The sequence below is a fragment of the Cyanistes caeruleus genome, chromosome 1, assembly GCF_971803275.1.
Source record: "Cyanistes caeruleus chromosome 1, bCyaCae1.hap1.1, whole genome shotgun sequence".
Lineage (NCBI taxonomy): Eukaryota > Metazoa > Chordata > Aves > Passeriformes > Paridae > Cyanistes > Cyanistes caeruleus.
Genome location: NC_141701.1, coordinates 138,997,295 through 139,015,776, shown reverse-complemented (window position 1 = coordinate 139,015,776; position 18,482 = coordinate 138,997,295).

Sequence of the window (18,482 nt, the reverse complement as noted above, 5' to 3'; positions counted from 1 at the left end):
ATTTTCTTCACATGCTTTAACAGTGAAATCACAACATCTGAAATGGTATTTCTTGGCAGTTGAATGTCAGCCTCACTAGATTATAAGGACACTTTTCTCTTGACCAACAGCAGTCTTCCTCACCTAGCCCATGCCAGTGCCTCAGCCAGTGAGGCTTGGTGGTGAGCACACTGATAATGCATCTTGAGGGGAAGATAAGAGGACAACACAGTTGGCTGACTTGTCTCCTGCTGCTACAAGAGGGACAGGTTATTTCCCTGCCTTCTGGATCCTGTGCCTTGTGCATCCTTCCCTTCTTTCCTCCAGTCTGCACTAACATTGACACCTCTGGACTCTTCACTGAGACTATTTAACTCACAAAGCCCCCACAAAACTGCTGGTTTTCTTTGGTTAACTCAATATTCTGCCTAATTATTGAGTTATGTCAATGTCTACAAGAGTCTGCTGACTGCCAGACTCCTGAATATGAAAGTTCTATTGACATACTTGTCTGAACACTGAACTTATTTTGGTGTACAACGACTAGAGAGACTCTTCCATCACACACCTAGCAAAGATCACTGAATAAAAGACTGGCCATGTAAGTGGTACCTTCTGAGATGGAAAGTATAGGATCTGGACTTTGATGATGCTTGTGGGTCTCTTCCAACTCAGGATATTCTATGACTGGATGATTAGAAATAATATTCATAGGGAAAAGTGGCTGTACTCATAATGAGACTACAAAGGAGGGAAAGTTCAATTCCTAATTAATTACTTAATTCCTTCTTCCTGAACCAGAGGACTCTAAGCACTCTGCAAGGGTCTTGTAATCCCTGGGCCAGGGAAATGCTGTCCTTTACAGGTCCAGAAAGTGGCCTGGGGGAATGAAGATGAGAGGGGACTGAGCACATCAGAGTGTGATGCTATTGGATTAACAGCTAAGGAAACAGATCTGGAAAGGAGAGGGTTATCCATGACTACAATTAAAGGTGTAGTAATATCCCATTTTTGGGATGGGTAGGTATTATGGATGTGACAGACTTCAAAATAAGGACTACAGTTTTTTCAGGTCAATTGTCTGCTTTCTTTTAAAGGGAGAGAAGTGCAGCTTGGAAGCTCTGGTCACTGACATCTTCTAAACATTAAGCAATGATATAGCTCCAGGGAGAAATGGATTTTAGTTTTTATATATTTTCTAGAACAAGGAAGTGCAGGAAAGTTTTTGGACTTTCACAAATCTAATTACTGTGGCACAAGTTTGTACTGTATCTGGGAAAAATACTGGAGCTGGAATCAAGGTCTCAGGACTTGGGAGGTTTCCCACAAAAGAGTTATGAAACTGTCAAAAAAAAAACACAGACTGAGGAAAACACAGCATGGGAGAATGAGTAGATCAGAAGGATATTTCCAGAATATCTACTGCAGGTCTGTGGGAACAAACTCTGCTTTTGCTCCAAAATGCAAAAGCTTGGAGGATGTGGCTAGTCCCGTGCCAAAGCCCAGCAAATACATTCTGCTATAAAAAAAAGCAGCTGCTGTCTTGGAGCACACTGTGAGCTCCTATCTGTTCTCAGAAGACTACAGAGCATAGCCATGGGATCAGTAACTGTGTTTTTGTGGTGTAAGCAGAGCTTTGCTGTAGATGACCTGGGAAAATAATTCTCATGCTGGGAGGGGAAAGAGAATCTAGGAGATGAAGATTGGCCAAGTGTTTTGAGAATGTAGAGAAGTTGGACAAACAGAACATCTCTCTGGCCCTGTGGACTTTACTTCTATCCTGGAGCTGAATTTTCTTTCTGTGGATGAAGCCTTGGTGCAGAGGCCTCCAGAGGAATGTGAAAGGTCCAGCAGCTATTTCCAATGCCTGGACCAGGATAAGGGAGGAGCTGCTAAAACAAAAATGGTGGGGTCTGGAATGTGTTATGGGAAGGAAATGAGCCAGCGAAGGCTATTTTCTCCCTTTCCTTATTGTCTTCTGAGTGCAAGCCTGAGCAAACCTGAGACACCTCTGCCTGTCCAGCTGAATGCAGGTGGTTCCTGGGAGAAGAAAGGGCAGATGCTTCAAGAGCTTGCTGATGCCAATTTTGATGATCAGTTCAGGAACCAAATTGCCTCCAGCAGAGCTCTGCAGTGAGACTGTGCTGTGCAGCCAATCTAATGTGACAGAATACGAGAAAATTGCTGGTTAAGGAAAGTATTATTTTCCTACTGGCAGCTTGGCAGGTCTTTCTTCTAGGCTTCATAGTTGTTTAGCAGCACTAGGTGGTAGGGTAACATAACCTGGCATAAGGGTAGTTCGTAACAAGGAGATGTCTTTTAAACATGCACATCTTAAAGGGATTTGAGACGGGAAGCACATAACAGACACAACCTCTGAAAGTTGCAGCAGTGGTCAGATGTTGCAGTGTTAGAGTTCTCAGGCCACTGTTTGGTCCAAGTTCAACCAAGAGTCTGTGGGACAGTTACTTTTGGCTGGGCTTTTTTGGCACTAAAGGACTTGTTTGCTCAGAAGTGCAGCTACAGCTAGGAAGATTGGAAGCATCTTTAGGCAACAAAACACAGTATTTAGGAATTTTATGCATCCCAGATGGAATGGTGGATATTGAGCAACAGGATCCTGGGGGCCTCCCCTCTGTTTTCTCTCAGGATATTTGTATATAAAAGATTACAGTCATGTGAGAGATCTTCATATCCAGGATCTGTAAGCTGGGAATGTGTGGACATAATAGTCTTTAAGGGAATAAGGAAGGAAATACATCAAAGTTGAAGAAGAGAACTGGGAATTAGTCAAATTTGCAAAAAGCTTGATGACAAAACCAATGGTATTTTTTTTTGATATATTTGAAGGTGGTAATAGAAAGAATTATGGAGGAGATATTGAAGAACACATATTTTTTGAAACCCACTAGGCCAGAGGGATCAAGCCTCTGAGCTACAAAAAGGGGGAAGAAAGTGGTGAACCCGGGCTTTAGCTAAATATGAACCCAACTACCTCATCCTAGAGCCCTGATCAATGTTGCTGTTCCACTGACAGGATCATTGCTCTGGCTGATTCAGAAAGACTGTGCAGATACATTGAGAACAGTTTAGGACTAATACAGGTGTTTTAGGAGCAGACCAATGGAATTTTCTGAAATCTTTTTTGTAGTACTAGAGACTACACAGAGTGACAGGGAAGATGGGGACTATGCATGACTGGCAGATGTTCCTCAGTTCTGTTGTTCATGAAGGACACAACTTCCTTTGCAGTAAACAATTGACAAGAGCATTGTATGCTCAGCTTTATTGAGCCTTTCTCTACAGTTTTCAATTATGTCTTTGATAGTGGCATCCTACCTTGTGTTTCTGTTGCAATACAATAACAACTGATGCAACTTAGAACCACTTTTTCCTCTGCTTTTACTCATGAAGAATGATGTTTTCATGGACTCAGACAGAATGAAACTTTATTTGAAGATTAGAGCAGAAAGTATGGTTATTATTGTAGTTGTTAATAATATTGTTGTTGTAGTTGTTGGCCAGTTTGCAAATGAGAAATGTGCCCCTGCTATATAAAGTTTTGGCCATATAGTGGGAAACATAAACAAATGCCATCAGCCTTAGGTGATAATTTCTACTGTATAAATAATATTATGATAAATTCACATGGTGTGTTATCTATAATGAATAATTCAGCCAGTTGCAGCTATAATGAGGAATGTAGTGGAAACTCAGTGACTGAGCATGTATTTTGTGGTGTCTATTACAACACCTTAGGCAAAATTTTACCAATCAGGTTTTATTCCTCAGGGCTTTCTTTCATATCTTGGAATCTTTAGTATTTATTTATATGGGGAAGGTGGAAATGGAATTGGTTGGGTTTTTTTTCCCAATGAACATTACTCTGCTTCATTTACTTTGACAGAGCAGTATTGTGAAGAATGATACACTTAAAATATTAAACATTTTGCTGGATGCCTGTTCTTGCACTCCCTCTCTGTGCTGAACTAATTCACTTTGATGTCCACATGATTTTTGCATACAAAATAATTACAGGATCAGGGCCTAAGTTTTTGGCAATTTGTTATACCAATAACAGAAAAACCACACTAAGATAATTGACCTTGACTTCTCACACATGCACGCCTCCTTATCTTACCACGTAGAACATCCAAGATGGTTAAATCTCTTCCCTCACAATAGGACCCAGAAGGACTGGTACTTGAGTGGCTGCTGGAAGCAAAGTGATTGCAGCACCAAATGTGAATTGTGAGTCTGTTGATAACATGCAACCCATGATAAGAAAGGCACGCTTGTCTTATTAATTATTTATATTTGGAATGCACTTATAATATTCTAACAGAGACAGTTTGCAGGGAGATATAACTGGGAATCAGTTGGGCTGATAAATGACATACCAAAATGAATTTTAATTAGATTAGAAAAACATTCCAAAGAACTCATTGTATAAGATATGAAAATGAGTAAACACAGACCATCTCACCTATTTTTATTCACAATAGTAGGTTGATAATGGAGGCTTAAGCAACTCTTAGTGTCTGTAATACGCTGATTTTTCTGCACAGAGGTAAGTCTAACAATCCCCGTCTCTGAAGGTGGCTCTTTGCAACCATTCCCTTGATAAATTTGAATACAACTTAGAATCCTGATTTATGTTGGGACTGTCCAATTGTTCTGTGGAAAAAAAAAAAAAGTTCTATGCTGAAAATAAAGGACAACAAATAAGTGAAAGTTGATTTTTTTTTTTTTTTGCCAGTACCATGGAAAGGTTGCAAAGTTCAACCTTTTTCATAGTATTCCATACAGTATAGGAAACATGTGCTGGCTTCAGTGTCAATCACTGTTTAGAAATGTCACTAATAATTTGTACTCTGGAAGTGCTCAATGTGTGAACCCCTGGCTCTAATTGGATCCACTAATTTCAGCTAAATCTCGTCCTGTCAGCAGCTCAGCAGTAGGTAGGATATTGAAGCTCTAATGAATCCAGTAATAACTTTAAATTGCCAACCTGGATTATTTAAAATTTTTATGATGTTGAAAATAGTTTTGCTTTCCTGAGGAAAAAAAATAATCTCTAATTAGTTCTTAAATAACTGTGCAAAATTACTGACCATGCAAGTGAGACATAGGCATTTGAGGTGTGCATGTGTCAGTGTATCTGAGTTTCCGCAGTAGAGAAAATTAGAAAAAGAAAATTAGGAGACAATGATGTCTAGATAAGTTGGATCAGAAAAAATATGATTTCATGCTTTGGTCTAGCAGGCATAGAACTAATTATGGAAGTAAGTAAGCATTTTTTCTGAGAAACAGGGGTGACAAATCCTACATTGTTTCAGTAGCTGCTTTGGTGAGATAGAGGCAGTGCTGCTTTTTCAACTTCTTAGTTTCTTACCCTGGTTGTCTAATGAAAAGTGATGAGATGTGCTAACAGAGATGCTTGTCTGTGTCCATCTGTCTCTCTACTCCTGTCTTCACCCAGGAATTTTAGAAGTTACGATAGGAGTTTAGCAAATTTGACAAAGGATTAAATGTCTCAGAGATATAAAGTGTTTTCAAATTTGATGTTTACCAACGCAGAAAGGTCCTATTCAGAAGACAGAGTTCAGTCCAGATCAGCCTGCTCAGGGCTGTGCTGTAGCAGTGAGAGATCCACCCTGTCTGTCTGGGTTTCTGGCCACAGAGCTGCTGGCAGCTAGTGAGGATGAGGATGAAGCCCTGCACTATCAATCCCTCCATCCCCTGCCCACTTGCAAGGTCTGGCAAAGGCTCCTTAGGGATAAAAATAAATGTCTCAGGCTGTCATAGTGGTCAATCCCCACTCTGTGAGGCAAGAGAGCAGCATCGTGGGGACCAGAGAGGATGAGGAAAGCTTCTGGAAGCATCAGAGAGCTCAGTAGGTGCAGAGACATTAGTAAATGCAGTTAATGAAGGAACATGACATGGAAGTACTGGGAGACACCACATACTAGTGGCTTGAGCTCACATTTGTGGGGAAGATTTGGGGATGTGAGATTAGGAAGAAATGTAGAGATATAGGTAATACTGGCGAACACAGGATACAAATCCAACAGCAATAAGCCTTCACTAGTTGTGCAACACATGGAATGCTTGGGTTTGGTTCCCTTTTTTTAGATATGACTCATTTCTTCCTTGAGATTTCTGTGCTGAAATGGTACTGCCTGAAGATATAATGCAGCAGGAGCTATTCACTGAGATGCAGCATGAATACTTGCAAGAGCACCTGAGAGGATGTTATTGTGAATACCTCTCTAGGCTAAAGCAAAAGGTGTTTTTCACAAATAAGACACAAATTTTTATTATCCAACTACATAAGTGCATACTGTGTATCATAAAGCTGAACAAGGCTTACAGAACCCATAATTACAATGACATTATAGTTTCCTTGTCCTCAGAAATGAACATATATATCCAAAATATGTGTGCTCTGTTTGAAGACAGAGCTCATATATTTCTGCCCCTGCTATTACACAGTCACAGTAAAGCAAATGACCTAGAACTAAGAACAACTTTTAAAACATTGAATTTATCTTTTGGTGAATTATGGACCTTATTTTTTATTGCATATGAAGCAGTCATTTGAATAATCACTCTAAGTATTTTTCCATCCCACCCTTTATTTGTGCTGTTAAAAATAATAGAAATAATCATAAAGTAATAGCAAATCCTTCATTGTATTTATAATTTCAGTTTTTCTAGTTCAAAATTTTCAGGTTTAAGATATCTTCATGCAAATTACATTTTTTCTTGATAATTATCTCATTATCAAGACTTAAGTTTCTGATATCCTTATGTGACATTCTTTTTCTTTAATCCAGCCCCAGCTCTACAATCACTTACAACTTTCAGTATTTGTATTTCAGTATTTAAATAATTGTTCAGTATTCAGAATTACTCAGAACAAATATTTCAGCATTTGTTCTCCCTCCTGATTTTTTTTGCAATATTTAAAAGCTAGTAGACTTCATTTTCCTATAGTCTCAAATAACTGGAATTTGGTCACGTCAGGCCACATAGAAGAACTGCTTGTGAGAATTTAAAAAAAATAAAGAGATTGGCATATATTTCCTAGCGCTGGAAAAGCAGAAGAAGGTTCTTATGTGTGCTTGACTGACTGAACTCTCCTGAACTGATTGTTCAATACATCTGTGATTGAGTTGTACTGCTAGCAGCATGCTATGACACTGAGAGTCTAGGACAGAATCTTTCAATTATTGTTTCATGCCAAATACATGAATGTTGGCCAGATATTGCATTTCACTATGCCATAAACTACCCAGATTTTAATGCACCTTCATTCAGTCACTTAATTCCTTCAGCTTGTTTTCTCTCAGTTCCCTTTGATTTGCCCACATCCTCCTGATGCTGAAGTATCCAAAAGAGAGGAGAGGAAAGCGATTGCAGAAGCAAGATAAACTTGGAATGTAGGAAGCTGCGGTTGAATTATTTTATGTGTAAGCTGAGTTGGAAACTGCAAGCACAGTACAGAAACAATATATTCAGATTTTGCCTTGCAAGAAAAGGAAGAGACTCATATGAAAAATGACCACAAAAGGAAATGGGCAGCTGAAGAACAGGAGCCACCTGCCTCCTTTGAAACTAAGTAGCTGGTGTATGCATGTTTTCCTTGGATTCATTTCAGTCCAGCTTTTTAAACTTCTGCTTTTCTTACTCTTGGCTCCTTTCATGGTGGGATTTCCCCAAAGATCTGTTATTATTTTGCTTCAGGTAAGTTGGTTTTTTATGCTGCTGCATCAGCCAGAGCTGCACTTCTGAGAACAAATGCTGTATAAATTATGAAGAGTGGAAAAGAGAAGTCCATTAGCAACACTTAGATTGTAAGTGTCTGATAACTGTTTTAATAACTGTACATTTGTCTTAAGGATCAGAGACTCCAAAGGCAAGAGTGTGGATTTGCAGCTTGTTTTCATTGCTTCATGTATCTGTAGGTGGAGGAGAAAAAATCAACATAGATAACACCAAATGGAATGAGTGACTAGAAAGCTAAACTCCTAAGCTCCTTTGAGATATTTTATCCAGCTAGTAAACTCTTGCTAGAGATATGCAGTAAATGCTAAAGAAGTGGTGTTACTTAATTAGATAATATTTGCAATGTAAATGTTGATAAATTAGTTAATGGGCTGTATTCCTTCCTTGCATAGTGCTGCTGAAAGTGACAGTCCTTGGAGGAAAGAAGAAGTTGCAGCATAAGATGCCTGCAGCTTCCCTTGTGCCTTCACTGGAGACACTGAGGACAGCCAACATGACTGGCTGAGGCAAGAACAAAGAAGAGTCTTTTCTGGTGGTGTGCTCTGCTGTCAGTCTTCCCACTGACTTAACTTAGTAGGAATTTCCAGGGAAATTGTCAGAAAGCTTCCTCAAGGTGTGCACCAGGTGTATGCACATATCTACCTATCTTCTTACTGACAGTCTGTCCTGTCAGGATGTGGGAAGAGGAAAAAAAAAAAAACAAAACGAAGTCAAGAATTGGATTATGTGAATTTACAATAGGGTTCTTCAAACCAGAGGTGCCTGAATACAAATGCTCTCCCAACCATGCTCAAGGTCTTGGCTGGGAATCTTGTTAGATGGCGAGCTTGCTAAAAGCAAGATCCTCTTACAGTCATGGCAGAAAACCAAACCAAAACAGCAGCTAGGACTATATGAATGATGACTCCTGTATCTGTATTCTGAATGGCTGTCTGTGTTTGGAGATCATAAAAATGTCAGAGCTGTTTTCTTCTGCTGCACTTTAGCAAAAGTTCCATTTTAGTGGAATGTACTTTTACAGGTGCCTCACCAAAATGGAACTGTTGAAACAGAAAAGCTTAGCCAACACTACAGCAGAGAAATGTTTGGGAAATATTGACTGGAGCATTCATTACTAATTTTTTTAGGGCCAGATTTTCAGCATTAAGTTCTCTTGCATATAAAATTTCCTGCCTGTAAATAATTACAAACACATCTTTCTTATAAGCAGTCACAGTGTTTTAGCTCAGGTTTTAGAAATAGTAATATTTACAGCCCTAAAAAAAAGGTCAAGGCCAAAAGGACCTTTACTATACTTTCAGGTCTACATTGTTTTTTTGCAAAAGGTCAAAATAACACATTTTCTTGTCCCATTTTAGTAATGAAAATTCTCACTATTGTCACTTACCTGCTCTTTGGCAATGATTAATCCAAGGCTTTTCAGTGTCCCTTATGGACACAAGAACAACAGCTGCTCTGTCCTTGCTATGGATACATCTTTTTTATGGAGGGATGCTTGTCCACCACTTCTGAATACATCCCATGCCACCATTTGTGTGCACATCATTTGTGCCTGGCAGCAGAGTACACAAGCATGGCAAAAAGAGTTGTTTTGAATATCTGATTGCTCAGTAGAGCTCTCTGAGTGGGGAAACAGTAACAACCTTTTGCACTGAGTTCAGAGTCCTTGGCAGAGGCACCTTTAGCAAGCGCATGAATGAGTTCACTATACTGAGCACAGAACTGAGTGCCTTTACTCTGCTCATTACTCTTTAGTGATGGTGGCTGCATTTCTCCTACAGGTTAGCCCTAAAGCTGAAGGGGTAGCTCTTCTGCCACCCAAACAATTGCAAAGTCCAAGGCTCTTCTCTCAAGGTGGCTTGCCATGGGTGCAAGGCAGTGCCACAGGAAGGACTAAGATGTTCTTGCCTTGCTGCTTTGGCCAGGGAGTTTCTCTGCCCTCCTGTCAGTTGATTTTACCCACGGACAGCGAGCAGTCCTTTGCCTCTGCAGCATTCTCCTGCCATTTCACTCAAGTTCTGAAAAACCCCAAAGTGGCTGCTGAGTTTTAATTTGAGTGTTCACAGGTAGCTGGCAATTAGCACTAACCTGCCTACCCCTGCCTGTACAAAAACAATGAGGACCAAAATTCCTTCTGCTTGATGATGATGATTGCTAAGAAACCCTGGCTAAAATGTGTCTGAGCTGTTCCCTCCTTCTCCCTCACCTGCTGGCTCTATAATCATCTGCCCTTTCCACTCAGGCTGCAAAGTAGCAGTTAGCTGAAGAGCAGAGGTTGAAAAATGCCAGCCACTTTCATAACCATATGGCAACTCCATTAATTGGGTGGCTGAGAAGGGCTGTGATGTTACCACATGTCTGTAATTTTTCTGTAATAATGTGGACAACCTCAGGTACAATTTTAGCTTAAGCCAAAGACAGGTTTGAGTGTTTCATCTGTCTCAGGTCATATCGTGCAGTAGAAAAACATAAATGCATTCCTACCTGTAAAACAGTTCTGTGAGTCCCTGCAGAAAGGAAACAAGACTGATCTAAGAAATGATTCTGATGTCCTAGTGGTAAAAGGTGCAACCACAAAAGTTTTCTTTTTTACTGTAGGTTTAATTTTAAGTAATACACAGTATAGTAAATTTGTAAGAAAAACAATGCATAAAATGAAGCCTGAAACAAAAGGTATCCTCTGCCTCACTCTCACCTGAAATTACTCCACTCCTGCTCCTTCTCTCTTGCTGATACTAACACCTGTATAGGGCAAGGTGAGATCAAGTCACTGCATCAAGAGACAAGTAACCCTTCAAAAAAATCAGCTTTTGGGACAGTTACATGCTTGTGCAGAATGATGCATGGGTCAGGCAGGAATACCTGGGACAAAGAACAAGTACCATGCCCTGGCCTCTCACGCTGAACATGAGGAGCTGGTGATGGACATGAGAAGCAGGGAGTGTGCTGAGAGGCACAGTGTTTTTCAATACATTTTCTGTTCAGTGACCTCGTAGTCATGAATTTATTACCCCGTAACTGATGCTTTTCAGAAGAGGACATTTTTCCTTCTGTGGGCATTCAAAGATAGAAGTTTATATCATTACTGTTTTTAAACCATTCACACCACTTGTGACTAGGGGAAGAAAGAGTGCTTGTCTATCCCTCAGCCTGAACCAGACACTTGAGATTTTGGCAGTCAGTGGTTAGATGGAAACACAAAGAGATATATGTAGATATTCTCATGTAGATATTCTCACACTGATCTGTGCAGCATACGTGGTTTGAGAGGGTTCAGGGACGAAAAAGTTTCACAATTCTTTCTGGTTAAACATGACTAACAATGAGGTAATGGTGGCTCAGAAACATATTGTAGTTAAGGTTGCACTCTAGAGACTGTGGTTAGCTTCCCAGGCTCTGCAATTGGGCCAAGAAAAGTAATTACAGCGATTAATAATAATGTTTGATTTGCCAGTCACATAGTCCATTCCTCAGAGCTGGTTGGTCTGGAGGAGGGGGAGGTGAACTGTAGGAAGGAAATTGGAGCAACAAAGTACAGTTCTTGCAGTGTATAACCAAATGCTGCTGGAGCCACCTCAGTCTGGTGTCAGCAACTTTCACACAGCTGCACACTGCAGCCATGGGTTTAACCACAGTCATGCTGTGGCAGGGGTGAAGCAGTGTCTGTGTGATGCTGGGATGGATGTGTGCGGTGCAGAACGGGATAACTCACACTCTGTGCCCCACGGCTGAGCGCTGAGCCCAACAGAGGAGGCTGCTCTGTGTAACTGAACACCAGGCACAGTGGTGATGCTGTGCTCTGGAGAAAGGCTGTGCTGCTTTGCAGGGCTGCACTCTACAGCCAGGATAACATTTTGTATTTCTGAGGATGAACAGCTATGGGAACCACATCTTTCTGCTGGGGATTTACTGGGAATGCAGCAGTAAACGGCAATGTGTAAGGAGAATTGAAAAGAGAGCCTTGTCTATAGCACTAATCACAAAACCTCAATAACATCCCATTGTGTGTTTCCTACCCCTGCCTTTCAGTGTGCCTGTGGGGAAGGTGGAGCACACAGGAGGAAGCAGGCAGGGGCTGCTGTGGCAGAGACAGCAGGGAAAAAAAGCAAAAGCCAATCCCTTGGCAAAGTTTGGCTTCATGATTACTGGAGTCCTTGGTGTCACCACAATGAAGAGGAGTTGCCATGGAAACCATTGCAAAAGATTAAGCATATCAAGGAAACCTGATTGTGAGAGAATGGTTGGAAATAGAAGAATTAAATTAATGTAGAAATGATGTTTTTGTTTCATTTCACAAGTCATGCTAGAAACCTTTACATTCACAAACATCCAATTAAGAGAGAAGTTATAGTGAAATCTGCAAGCCTTATTTCAGAGAAGCATGATTGCTCTATAATTAAAGGAAAATAAATAGTGTTTTACTATCCAAAATGAAAATCCAGTGGTGCAGATTCTGTTTTTCTTCATTTTCCCACTGTAGGATCTGCCGAAATTTTTTGACATTTGAGGCAGACAGGCCGCAGTGACCCCCTGGGATATACTCACAGGTGCAGTGGCTTCCAGCCATGGAGGGGCCAAATGAATTTCAGATAGTTGTGAGAGGAAGGGAACACTTAACTCCTCATTCTCTTTTGTCACATGCTGGCCAGGCTCCTGCACCAGCTAAGCAGTGCTCATTTGCAAGTTATGAGAACAGAATGGCAAAGGTCAGTGTTTTATTCTGTCTGTGCTGGGCACTGCTTATGCCAGTCCTTGGCATAAAGGAAAATATGCTTCAAATTGTTTTATAGTGATGAAAAATTACTAGCACAGCTGGCTTAGGAAACTGGGAAGAAGGTAGGCATGGAGCTCATGACCACTCCTCCCACTCCTGGTAATGCCCCAAGGACAACCAGGGAGCTGGCATCTGGACTCTACAGAGGAAACTAAAGCCAAGTAGCAAGTTACAGCTTTCATGCAGTACTAGAAAATAACTGAGTATCATGGATGGACAGGAGAATCCAACCCACTGGCCCCTGCATTAGCCCTTTGGTGTGTCACAGTCAGCAGGGGATTCATCTCCTAAAATGGTATTTCTGGCCTAGTATAAAATGAATGACATTGGTTTCACCCTGCTGCTCTGAGAATGTTTCCAGGACAAGGGGAGATTATGTTTCAGTAGTGCAAACACTGAACTCTGTGTTAAGAAAACACAATGAAGTGTTTGGCAGTAACAGAAGACAACCCTAGGATGACAGAGTAAGTGTGTGCAGAGGCTCTTTCTTGGTTTGGAATAGATGTGTTGCACAGGCTGTGTCATTAAGGCTGTCTTGCTCAGCTCAGAGTCTCTGGAATAATGACACTGGGACATCTGAAGAACATTGCTCCTCCATCTCCTCCTTGGAATGAGTAGAACCCCTGTGGCTGAATCTGGCCACAGCCAAGGAGCTCAGGTTTGGTCTAAAAGGTCTTCATTCATTTTAAACACCTGTCCATTGACCAGTCTCCATCCAGTCTTACATAAATAGAGCTCCATTTGCCCAAGTGCTGCTTCAAAATTAAGATTATAAGGGAGATAATGAAATTATTAAGTGCTTCTCAATCAGGAAATACAGAGTTGCATAGTTTTTTTATTGAACCTATGTGATGACCAATGCCTTCCTTCTCAGTTTGCTTAAGGCATTGCCTGAGGTGACAGAAACTCACACCAGAGAAGACAAACACAGTCCTTCCTGATTAAGTTTTAATACTGAACCCCAAAACTTTCATCCAGACAGTGTCCTGCACTGCACTAACCCCAGTGTCTTCATGAAAAAGGGCCAAACTCACTTTCCCAAAGTGTTTATGATATCAACTCTGTACTAGAAAGTGGTGGGTGATTAAACTTCATGAGTGCATCACTGGATGATGGAAGAATGTTGGATGTTCTACAGCAGGTCCAAAGGTTGTGTGTTGAAGATGGCTTTGACACTGTAGCTGGATCCTTTCCATTTACAACTGTCACATAAAAACTGTGACACTGGGCAGTCTTTGTCTCAATTTTGCAAGACCCCAGACCTGACTACTGCATGGCGCTTTTCCTAAGATATGTCTGAGAGCCCTTTGGAAACCTGAGTTGGTGCTCATGATTATTTTAGATGCTGTGAATAGAAGTGCCCTGACATTGGGATGATGAATATAAAATAAAATCCCAGATAAAGAAAATAAGTACACCAGCAGACACAAACAGCTGTACTGATTTCCTGTTTTCATCTGGCTTCAAGTCAAGCTGCTGAGATAGCTCTCTAAAGTCCTGCATGGATGGAGTTCTGCTCTGCTATGACTAAAAATTTTGCACTGATATTAAAAGCCAGCTGAGATGTGTGCTTGTATTTTGTTGCTGGGGGCAGCCAGAATGTGTGGAGCACTCATGATCTTGTCTTCTGTGTTCAACAAGAGCAAACAAGATGTTTCAGGGTCTGGCATCCAATTCAGCTTTCCTCTCAGGCTTTCTCAGAAGGGGCTTGGCATTTAGGTTGTTGACTTGGTGGGTTTATATGCTAGCACTGATCAGCAGCATGACATGTAGTGTTTGTCACTACTGCACACAGATCCTGAGTCTTGTACAGATAAGGAAAAAAAATACAATGAAATGAATCCATAAAATTGTGTTTTCTTTTTTGTATTCTAGCAGACTAGGGATATATATGTAAAAGAAGAAAAAATACTTTTAATTCTTATAATTATTTGAGCCTATATCTCAATGTGAATCTCTGTTAAGAATATACAGTGCAATAGTTTTTTCTTTCTTCTGCCTTTCCCACACTGTTGTGCTGTTCACTTTATTATTGCTGTCACAATCTGCTCTCTGTCCAATATGATTGCTATCCCCAAAGGTTTATTCTACATAGCAAACATCCTGTAATAGTGACCTACTCTAATAACAGGAAATTTATTTTTAAACTGCATAATGCCTGCTCCATATTAATTTGCTTCTTTAAAACAAACAAACAAACAAAAAAAGTTTGACATTAAAATCTACTAATACTGCCCAAAGCCTGATCATTTTCCACAAAATTTAATATCTTCTGAAGTTCGGAGTCTTCACCAATTTGAGATAGCAATGACGCGTTTTTTCTTTCCTCTTCTGGTCAATAAATGCTAAATAATAAATATCAGGAAACAATCAAAGCAGTCAAACATCAAAGGTCAAAGCTCATCAATCACAATCTTTTCAGAAGCAACTTTATTTTCCTCATTTCAACCAGAAGCTGCAGAAAGAAGTTAACCCTTGGTGTACATAGACAAAAGTATAAAATACCTTGTGACTCTCATTGTACATTCCAGAACGGGTTAATTTTTATCCAATTGCATTCCTCTTCCCTTCTTCCCTACCTAGCCTCACCTTTGCAATACCACTTCGGGGTCAATGGCACTGTTATTCAATGGGTGATAAGACAAGAGTCCTGGCTTTTCTGTCACTAGGTGATTTTCTTGGGAAGTAGGAAAACCCATCCTGTCAGATCCTTCTTCAAAGACCCAGTAAGTTTGCATTCACTACATCTCCTAGAATATCTAATGAATAAGTTTAATCCTTTTGGGTTTGCTAACACAAAGAACTAATACATCTTAGACCATATTTTAATACCCTTAAGCCTGAAGGGTCACATTATCAAATCTCTGCTCTATCAAAGTATTTTCAATTGCATCTTTTTTTTTTTTTTTCAATGCCTTTAAACACGACTTGATAGTGCTTCTTCCAGATCCATTTTATATTCTGCATTGCCTTCCTCAAGGATATTGTATGCAGTTCTATCTTAATGAAGTTGAGTTCTGTATCTACTACCAGGCTATTTTCTCCCAGATAAATCATCATGTCTGCTCCTGTCAATGCATCTAACGTAACGCACGGATGAGAACACCAGCTGATTTCCACTAGTCTGTCTCTCCTCCCTGTGTATCACAGCACTCTGCACTGCACAACTAGCCCCTAGTGCTTCCCTCATCACTGCTCTGACACTGATCACCTTTATGCTTCATGGTTTTCCTTTTTATATGTTGAATGAGGCCTCATGCACTCAGAGCAGTTTGCAGGAAAGAAAACTTGTTCTGTGTATTAGGCTTAGAATTCAAACAGAAAATAAAATTTAACAAAAGTTCAACATAGTTTTCCTTCCCAGTTTGGCCAAATCCTTCTTCAGGTAAATACTCACAAAGCTGTCACTGACAGGAAATATGTGCTTAACACTTTACATAGGTGCTTTCCCACACCAGCATTTGACTTCGACAATATTTAACAAAAAGTCTAATAAATCCTGTCTTAATGCTAGATCTGAGAATGTCCTGTCTAATGCTAGAACTGAGATGGAGAGTAAAGCCATTAACTCTTGTATCTGTTGCCAAAATATCCTGGGAATGAGCAGGTTCCTACCAGTTATAGCTGAAAAAATGTGTATGCTGTCCACTGTCCGGATGGGCCACTGCACTCCTACTAAAGAGTTTTGAGTCATTGAAACAGTTACAAGAAGTATGGTTGGTTGTGCTTCCCAGTCTCTAGGTGTGTAGTGATTTTGACTCGAGTCTAATTAAACCTCTAAAAAGATGATAAATGTCCTTTCCAATTATTGGATGCATTTGCTTTTGAAATGCCAGTGAATTTATGGAATCCCTGTTGGGGTGTGGGTATGGCTGGAGCTGCTTGGACTGCGTTATGATGAGCTGCAGCCTGTCTGTCCATGTGGTCATGGTGACAGCTGGAAACCAGTGCACAAAATCCTCCATACTCCCATGGACATGAGGGGCACTGACAGGAAAACTTGTCTTTGTATAAACTTCTGTCACCATTTTTCACTTTTCCTTCTTTCTGGATAGGCAGGATTAAAAATGTGCTAGAAAAAAGGGTGGGGAAAAAAAACTCAGTGTGTTCCCTGAATGCATGGCTAATTTCTTTAGTGTGAAACACCTTCCTTTCTGCTTCTGTTTCACATTTTAGTAATTGCAATAAAAATAATAAAAATTATAGATAAAAGTGTATCAAAGCATATTGGATTTTTTATCAATTTCAATATATGCATTTTCCCATCCAAAAGGAGAACATCTGTATACATGAGAACCCTGCAAATTACAAAAAATGACAAAAAATGCAAAATTTCACAGACCTCCTTAGGATTGGGAACTGTACAAATTCTGCAATGTAGATTGCTGTAGCAATAACCTATTAATTTTCCTTTGAATTATTTTCCATATAAGGAAACTCTCAGATATTCTGTTGTAAACAAAAAATTGTGCCAGTACAACACTTTTGCAATAAAAAAGAGATGGGCTAACTTCTAGCAAAAGGCCTCCTCTCCTGCCAGAATGATCAAAATATTTATGTAAAAGTAAAGATTGTACCTGTTATAATCACTTGTTTATACCCTTTTAAAGTAAAACAATATTTTCCCCCTCAGATCAAGTTCCACCATTCAAAATCTTTAAAAAGACAGCTGAATGCTGATGCAGTGGGGTGGAGCTTCCCCCTTTCTGGCATAAAGTGTTTCCGCATTTTTATACTGAGTATAAAAGCTTGTAAAAAGTAATTTATGAACTTGGATAGGAATCTGTGTTTGAAATAAAAATGATGTGGTTATGGACAATAATGAGGAAGCAGGTGGGATACTCTTGAGTTTCTTGAGTTGATAATATGCAATGGATGAGCAGAAAAGAAACTTGAAAAAGAACTTTCCTTTCTTGGCATTTGCACTGTCAGAACTACTTTGACCTTTAACTGGTATATCCAGTACCTTTGCCTAGGTGCAATAGTGCATGGGGTATGTTTTGCTGACAAGGATGACCTAGTATTAAAAGTAACTATGTTTGTAACTTTCTCTTGGCCTCTAGTTGGTCAAGTAAAAAATATTGAGAAAATAGATCAGAGAGAGTACTAAAGATTTTGAAGGAAAACAGTGCATTATATGAAAAACAGCTATACAGGGGTGAAGGAAATTAAGGCAACAGCAGCCAGTTGGGATGAAAGAGGGTTTTGGGTTGAAAGTGAGCTCTGGAAGTTGTCTGGCCCACCATTCCTTTCAAAGCAGGGACTGAAGTTCACTTGCAAAGCAAAATTTTAAAGAAAAGGCATTTTTCTGCAGTAAGCTGCTTGCCTTATCTTTTTTTCTGAGACACAAGGTGCACAAGGTGCATATAAACCCCACCACGATACCAGTCAATGCCCAGAATGCCACATTAAGCAGACCTCTGTATCAATTGCTTTTACTTCCAATTACTGCTTCCCAACCCAGCTCCTGCTCCCTGCAAAGGCTAACTGACTGACGCTGCTGAAGTCACATAAGTGCTGATAATACCAAGAATTTGGTCTGCACTTTATCAGCAGCCCTCAAATCTCATTACCAGGTGGATAGACATCATTATCTCTTTATCCCGTTGGGAATAACAGTGTGCAGAGAAGTTCCTTGCTGAAGGTCATACAGCAAGTCACTGTAAGAGTCTGAAACTGGAATTAAGGTCAGTTGTATCCTCATCACAGACACTCACATGTTGATAAAGCTGCTGGCATTGCACCCATGCAGTTATCAGGACCATTAACTGAACCTCCTAGTAGTGGGGATGGGAGGGCTAGTGAATAAGAACTGTCAAATGTACCTGTCTGGAAAGATGCTCTCTGTCCTGAAAGAAAAGAACAAAGCTGGTGTTTATGTGATGCTTAAAATGCAGGCTTTTCTAGTGTTTCCTGTTGATGTCACTTTTAGTTTATT